We start from the raw sequence: 8,555 nt of genomic DNA, 5'->3' as shown, positions 1-8,555 counted from the left end.
AAAAAAAAAAAAAAAAAAAACACTCATCATACTACCAATCAGCTAGTACAGAAACACTATCATCCTGGTGGTGGCCGCTTACAATCCCAGCACTTGGTAGACAGACTGAGGCAGGAGTTTAAGGCCAGCTTGAACGATGTAGCAAGACCCTGTCTCAAAACAACAATATCAAAAGCATCTAAACAAATCAGACTTGGCGGCCTGTAATACCAGCACTCTGACACTGAGGTGGGCAGATCACACGTCTGAGCCCAGCCTGGTCTACTTAGGGACTTAGACTCTGTCTTAAAAAATAAAAATAAAAAAGGGATGGGGATGTAGCTCAGTGTGAAGGACTTGGGCTCATTCCCCAGTAGCACTACCCCCCAAAAAAAATCCACAACAGTGGCTGACAAAGTATATGCCCAATAAATATTACTACTATTACTTTCCTCATCAAATAGCTAGTATGCTGCGTTGAATAAGTTAATGCCTGTGACATTTTCTGTTATTCACTGATGCATCTCTGAACCTGTCACAGCAGCTGGCACATGATGGGTGCTCAAATAAAAACCTGTTAATAATTATACTATTGAATCAATTTTTCCCCATTAAGTTTATTGGTACATTTAAAGCAAACAATACAGTTACATTTATCAGTGGGATCTGGTACTTTACATGATGTCTCAGTTCTTGTTTTGAATCAATTTTTAAAGTCCAAGAATATTTACAAGAAAGGACTTAGATCTGAAAGGCAATTTACATATAAATTTTCAAGTATAATTAAAAGATAGTGCATAAAATAGACAAAAGATGAACAGTCAGAAATAATGAGGTTTTCTTCCCAAATGTCATGTGTGGTAGCACACACCTGTAATCCCAGCACTTGGGAGGCCAACTCGGTCTACGCAGTTAGTTCAAAAGCAACCCGAACTACATTGGGAGACTCTGTCTCAAAAAGCAAAATAACTGGCCAGGGATTTAGTTCAGCGGTTCCACCAGCTGCATCACAATCACAAGGTCCTGAGTTCAATCCTCAGTACCAAAAAGGCAAACAAAACAAATACAATTTTTTTCTTATGACTATTCTTAGCAGAACTTGAGGCTCCTGCATCTTTATAAATTTCTATACGATCCAGGCAAGGCGGTATACATCTGTAATCCCAGCATTTGAGAGGCCGAGGTAAGATCGCCAGCAGTTCAAAGCCAGCCTGGGCTACATTGTATATCCAAAGTCAGCTTGGATTACAAAGTAAGAACCCTGTCTACAAAACTTTCCAGTTCCCAACTTCCAAACAGCTTAAAGGGATCTTTCCTTCACTGAAATAGTCTATGCTCACTTTAAACTGATTATGTCTGAAATTAAACTACACTGTAAAATGAAGAAGAACCCAAATTTGGCATGAAATAGACGTGTGTATTCAGTCCGGGAGGACAGAGAGTCCAGGACTCAGATCACACGAATGGAAGCTACAGTACAGGAGAGCAGTGCAGCTGAAGCAGGAGACTGCTCCTAACTTCAAACACTTCTGCACTCTTGGATCTTTCTACAGCATGAGTTACTTCTGTGATGCATAAAAAAGAAAAACGAAGACACCGTTTCTGCAATCCCAGCACTATGGGAGGCTGAGGCAGGGTGATCACAAGTCTGAGTCCAACCTGGGAAACTCAGTGACTTAGGAAGAATTTGTCTCAAAAAAAAAAAAAAAACAAAAAAAAAGAAGACCTGTCATGTAAAGGTACAAGATCCTGATGATGATTGTAACTGTAGTGTATAACTGAAATGTACCGATAAACTCAATGGGGAAAAATTAAAAATAAAAAAGGAGCTGGAACCAAAATATATCTGTACAGGTACAAATTCCCAATGATGAATGTCAGCATATTGTCTACCTAAAATGTGCCAATAAAATTAATGAATTAAAAAATAAAAAGGGTCTAGGGATACACCTCAGTGCAAAAGGCAATGGGCTTAGCTGCCAATACTGCAGTAAAATAAACGCTATTCATTCTCCTTAGTAAACACAGATACACCTTTCAACTCTTCTACTCTTATATTCTTATCACTCTCTCGATACAAAAAAAAAGAACCATCTTAAATCCCCATGTGCTCTCCAGTCTCAACCCATCACCTCAGGTGCTGCCCACCCTCCCTTTTTCTTGCCATAGCTCTGACTTTTCTTGCTCTGTACTCTCTGATTGCTACCTCAGTACACAGTGGCCCCTCCCTTACCCATGGGAGATTCATTTCCAAACCCTTATAACACCTGAAACCTCAGGTGGGGCTGAACTCTACATACGCAGCTTTTTCCTTATACATATTTATGATAGAGTTTAATTTGTAAAACAGGCACAAAGAGGTTAAGAACAATAAATAATTTAAAAATAGAACAATTATGATATACTCTAAAAAAAGGTATTTACAATGTATGAACTGTTTATTTCTAGTAATTCCATGTAGGGCCGGGATTCAGCTCAGTGGTTCCACTGCCGGCCTCATAAGCGCAAGGTCCCAAGTTCGATTCCCAGTACCAAAAAAATAAAAAAGAGAGACTAATTCCATTTATCACTTTCAGACCACTTTGACTACAGGTACCTGAAACCTTAGTAAGCAAACCTGTGGTGGGGAGGCACTGCGAAGTTTCAAGTCCTGCTGCCTACCAGAATCTCTCTTAGATTTCACTGCAATACCATTTCCCTAAAATACCATTTTCTTCATAGTATTCTCCTACCTACAAATATGCAATGTGTTGTTTTGTTTGAGACAGGGTCTTGCTATGTAGTCCAGGCTGGCCTCAAAGTCAGGATCCTCCTGCCTCAGCCTCCCAAGTGCTGGGATTACAGGTGTGCACCACTACATCTAGCAGGAGTATGCAACGTTTTCTACCATGTTTTATTTCTTTCATAAAGCTTTTAATTCCTTCCATACCCTAACTTCATTTGAATATTCTCCTCGAACATCTTTCAAATGGACCTAGCTACCAGGTGGAGCTACTCACCTTAACAGGCACTTTCACTTTTACTTGCACATCTTATTTTATGCTGTTTTCTAACCTAGAATTCTCTTGACCTTTACCTAACCATATTTCATAGCTCAACTCCAACTTCACCCTAGCCTGGAATCCACATCCGTGAACACACTTTATCGTACTCTTTGTTGAGCTACATAGTCAGTCCCTTTCTGAAAAATTAGTGGGTGAAATACATGATTACATAGTTGTAATCTAAGGTTACAGAATTCAATTTTAAAATAAAGACAGTATAGAAAAAAAGAATCTTATCTGGATACAAGGTGAATACCCAAAAATCAATAGCCTTTCTATACACAAATAACAGACAGACAGAAAGAGAAATAAGGGAAAAAATTCCTTTTACAACAGCATCCAAAAAAATGAAGTATCTAGGAATCAATCTAACAAAAGAAACAAAAGATCTCTACACTGAAAACTACAGCACTCTGAAAAAAGAAATCGAAGAGGATATAAAAAAATGGAAAGATATCCCCTGCTCCTGGGTAGGAAGAATCAACATAGTGAAAATGGCCATACTACCGAAACTGCTATATACATTCAATGCAATGCCAATTGAAATTCCAACACTATATTTCACAGAACTAGAAAAAAGAATCCAAAGATTCATTTGGAACCACAAGAGACCTAGAATAGCAAAAGCCATTATAGGCAACAGTCACATGGCACCAGGTGTAACAATTCCCAATTTGAAACTATACTACAAAGCCACTGTGATAAAATCAGCATGGTACTGGCAAAGAAATAGGCCTGAGGATCAATGGAACAGACTGGAAGACACAAAAACAAATGCAGATGTACTCAGCTACCTCATCTTCGACAAAGGAGCTCACCATCCTCAGTGGAGGAAAGATAGCCTCTTTAATAAATGGTGTTGGAAAAACTGGATATCACCCTGTCACAGATTAAAATTAGACCCTTATCTTTCGCCATGCACTAAATTAAAATCCAAATGGATTAAAGATCTAAATATTAAAACAGAAACATTAAACTTGCTGGAAAGTAAGTTAGGCAGAACTCTGGAAGACATTGGTATAGGAAAAGACTTTATGAACAAATCCTCAGTAGCACGGGAACTAGCAGAAAGAATCAACAACTGGGATCTCATCTTACTAAAAAGCTTCTGTACTTCAAAAGAAACCATTAGCAGAACTAAGAGACAATCTACAATGTGGGAAAAAATTTTTACCAGCTGCACCTCAGACAAAGGACTATTATCAAGGATATATAAAGAACTCAAAACAATCAGTCCCCCCAAATATAAAGACCCGATCCAAAAATGGGCATCCGAAATGAACAGACATTTCTCATACAAAGAAGTGAAAGCAGCAAGAAAATATATGAAAAAATGTTCCACATCACTGGTCATTCGAGAGATGCAGATGAAAACAACACTAAGATTCCACCTCACCCCACAAAGAATGGCTGCTATCAAGAAATCACACAATAACAAATGTTCGCGGGGTTGTGGGGAGAAAGGAACCCTCCTCCATTGTTGGTGGGAGTGCAGACTAGTGCAACCACTATGGAAATCAATATGGAGATACCTCAAAGAGCTTGGACTGGAGGTTCCATTTGACCCAGCCATCCCTCTGTTGGGTATCTTTCCAAAAGAACTGAAAGAATCATATCACAGAGAAGTATGTGCACCCATGTTTATAGCGGCACAGTTTGTAATAGCTAAATCTTGGAAACAACCTATTTGCCCATCCGTTGGAAACTGGATAAAGAAGTTGTGGTTTTTCTATAAAATGGAATATTACTCAGCCATAAAGTGCGAGAGAATAGATTCATTCATAGGAAAATGGATACATATTGAAGATATACTCCTAAGTGAAATAAATAAGTCCCACATGTGTAAATACCGAATAGTTTCCCTGGTGTGAATATTCTGCAACAATGCATAAGATTCTAATAAGATTACTGACATTTAGAAATGGGAGGAAAGGAGCTAAAGGTGTAGGGAAGGTGTGATACGTAGGGGAAGAACAAAAAGGGAAAAGAAAAAAATGTGAGAGAATGAAAAGATGAAAATAAAGTGTTTGTAGAGGGGGAGGGGAGGAGGGGGGGAAGGGAGGGCAGAGGCAAGGGGAAAAAATGAGAATCAAGACTTGCCATGTAAAGGTACATGATCCCAACAATGAATGTAACTGTACTGTATCCCTAAATGTACCAATAAACTCAATTAAAAAAAAAAAAAAAAAGAATCTTAAAATGTCTGTTTACTTAATAGTATACTTAAGGCCTGGGGATGTAGCTCAGTGGTTCCACCGACTGCCTCGCAAGCACAGGGATCAGAGTTCAATCCCCGGTAGCAAAAAAAAAAAAAAAAAGAATCTTAAAATGTCTGTTTACTTAATAGTATACTTAAGGCCTGGGGATGTAGCTCAGTGGTTCCACCGACTGCCTCGCAAGCACAGGGATCAGAGTTCAATCCCCGGTAGCAAAAAAAAAAAAAAAAAGAATCTTAAAATGTCTGTTTACTTAATAGTATACTTAAGGCCTGGGGATGTAGCTCAGTGGTTCCACCGACTGCCTCGCAAGCACAGGGATCAGAGTTCAATCCCCGGTAGCAAAAAAAAAAAAAAAAACAAAAAAAAAAAAAAAAACAAAAAAAAAAAAAAAATTAGTATACTTAAAGTAGCATTTAAAGGGGCCGGGGATTTAGCTCAGCGGTTCGGTGGCCTGCCTCGCAAGCACCAAGGACCCAAGTTCGATCCCCCGTACCAAAACAAAAACAAATTAGCATTTAAAAAATTCTCCATACCAAAAAAAAAAAAGTTTCTCCATATCACCATAAGAATTAAGAAACCTGGGCTGGGGATTTAGCTCAGTGGCACAGTGCCTGCCTCACAACTGCAAGGTCCTGAGTTCAATTCCCAGTATGGGGGAAAACACACACACACACACACACACACACACACACGCACCTACGTGACAATTGCATTCTCACTAAATCAAGAAAACTGACTAGAGAAATTGGCTAATGAGGAACCAAGCTGAACTAGTGGTGGCCTATGCTTGACTGTCCCATCCTCGGTTTGTACTGTACTACCCGACGGGACAGTCATGTACCACTGGGGGTTCACAGCCACCTGGCAGTGAGACATGACTTACGGCCCCGTCCTGAACATGTTAAGGAACTGCAATGATCCTCTGGTAACTTTTGAATACCCAGTTACCTGAAGTGCCAACACACATTCCGCTTCTAGATAGAAGGTATGAAAGGTAATTATGTATGCAAGGGATGTTTTGGCATCTGTCAAACAACATCTGCCCTTATTTAGTTAGGCAACTTGGTAGCAAAAATATAATCAAGAGTACCTATAATGGTAACATTACACTCAAGGACCACGAAAGGCAGCCTGAAGGAAAACAAGAAAAGCCGGGGAAGTATTCTGCTAGTGGACTACTTTCAGGACAATGATGAATGAATGCCACTCTATAGTTCCCAATTTACAAGTACTAAAAAAAAATCAAGCACTAAAACAAAAAAAAAAGAAGAAGAAGCAGGCACATGCCTATTGTCCAAGCACTTGGGAGGCTGAGGCAGGAGGATCACCACAAGTTGGAGGCCAGCCTGGGCTACACAGTGAGTTCTAGGCCAGCCTGAACTACATATCTAGATCCTGTCTCAAGAAAGAAAGAAAGAAAAGAAAAGAAAAGAAAAGAAAAGAAAAGAAAAGAAAAGAAAAGAAAAGAAAAGAAAAGAAAAGAAAAGAAAAGAAAAGAAAGAAAGAAATGGACATTTTAAGCACCCAAAAAGTGAAGTCAAGCTGAATGTAATGATATGTGTCTGTAATCCCAGCTACTCTGAAGGCTCAGGCAGGAAGCTCAAGGACACCATGGGTAACTGAGCAAGCATCTATCTCAAAATTAAATAAATTAGTAGGACTGGGCATGAGGTCCAGGGGCAAAGCATCCCTGGGTTCTATCCTCAGTACGGTGGGGTGTGTGTGTGTGTGTGTGTGTGTGTGTCAATAAATAGCTATTATGATAAGGATTATCAGTTCATTCATTCATTCAACAAGTATTTCCTGGGCCCATTACATTTTGGCCCTATACTAGATTACAGAACACAAATGTAATCAATATGTCTCCTGGGGAAGGGAAGAGACACACAATCACAAAACAAACAGATAATGAGGGAAATATGCACAGGATTATAAAAGCAGATAACATGAGTTCCCTAGAGCAAGCCACAGTGAATCTTCAAGTAAAAATAGTACTACGGGTGGACTAGGGATGACACTCAGAAACTGCACAAATTTAGAACTGAATAGCTTTAAATGTTTTGGAAAAGGCACGTAGCTCAGCAGGGCTGCAGATTAGTATGGCATGGGGGCAGAAAGATAAGAAAAACTATGCTGCTAAAGTTTAGATTTTTAGCCTGTAACCAATGAGTGCAGCCGAAATATTTCTAAGACTAACAGCATCAGATTTGGGCTATGGACGAGATGTGATTTGTGTTATGGACAACCCTTTGGCAGCACTACTGAAATGGAATTTAGAACCTAAGAAATACAAGGCATCAGGGCCGGGGAGGTAGCTCAGTGGTTCCGCCGCCTGCCTCGCAAGCTCAAGGTCCTGAGTTCGGGAGGGAAGGAAAGAAGGAAGGAAGGAAGGATCTAAGGAGCTCCACTTCAATCTAGGAACCACTTCAACAAAACAGTCTATGAAACACTTCACCTAGTTTGCCAATTTATCGATTTAAAAGCCACAATCTGAAATTTAAAGGAGTGATACCCGCAACACAACACATGTGTATATGTGTCACACGTCAACAAGACGATGCGAAGCTTCTGTGTAAATAGTCCAAATTACTAAGTAGCAGAGCTATGGATACTTCCAGACACTCGCTCAAAAGTCGTAAATGCTGAAGCCCAGATTACCCGCGGAACATTCCCAACTACCTGTGCTTCCCCCAAGCAGACTTTGATAGCCCCTGACATAAAAACCATAAAGAAGGAAGCCAACAGACAACCGAGATATAAATGAAAGTCAACCCAATTGGTGGAAGTGGCCAAGTCAGCCTTTGGAAACAGTAAGTGGAGATGCTGTCCGGGAAATGAACAGATGCAGAGGAAGAGGCAGGGTCCCTGAGAGCTGTCAATTAGCGCGGGCAGCGAGGAGCTGCTCAGAACGGCCAGCCTGGTGAGAAACGGCCGGTAGACGGAGCGCCTGTGACAACTAGTTGTAGTAGTTTGCGGGCACGGGAGGAAAAGGACCAGCGCAAGAGGGTGGAGGGCATTCCGGGGGTGATCCCACCCGCAGCTAACTCGAGGCAAGGAGAAAGCCCGCGGCAGCTCGCAGAGCCGGGAGAGGGAGGGAGGAGAAGGTGCGTGCTGGTGGCGGGAAGTTAGCGGATGCACAGGCGGCACCGAGGATGCCTGGAGTTTGCAGGAGCTCGGGAAGCCCGGGGCGCGGGGAGTCGGGAGGGTGGCAGACCTCGGGGCGGGGTGCAGACGGCAAAACCCTGGGACGCCGAGCGAGGGACGGGAGACCGAGGTGTCACGCGTGCCTCGCCGGGGCAGCCCTCCCGCGCCC

General features: G+C 41.3%; 1 protein-coding gene across 1 annotated transcript in view; it reads right to left on the bottom strand.

Moving 5' to 3' along the window:
* The window catches only part of Taf3 (TATA-box binding protein associated factor 3), a 171,853-nt gene that overhangs the window by 162,778 nt on the left and 520 nt on the right, over nt 1-8,555 (bottom strand). The window lies entirely within an intron of this gene.

The sequence above is a fragment of the Fukomys damarensis genome, unplaced genomic scaffold, assembly GCF_012274545.1.
Source record: "Fukomys damarensis isolate Sample0158 unplaced genomic scaffold, DMR_v1.0_HiC HiC_scaffold_10, whole genome shotgun sequence".
In the NCBI taxonomy this organism is placed as follows: domain Eukaryota; kingdom Metazoa; phylum Chordata; class Mammalia; order Rodentia; family Bathyergidae; genus Fukomys; species Fukomys damarensis.
This window is presented reverse-complemented; position numbering and strand designations above follow the sequence as displayed.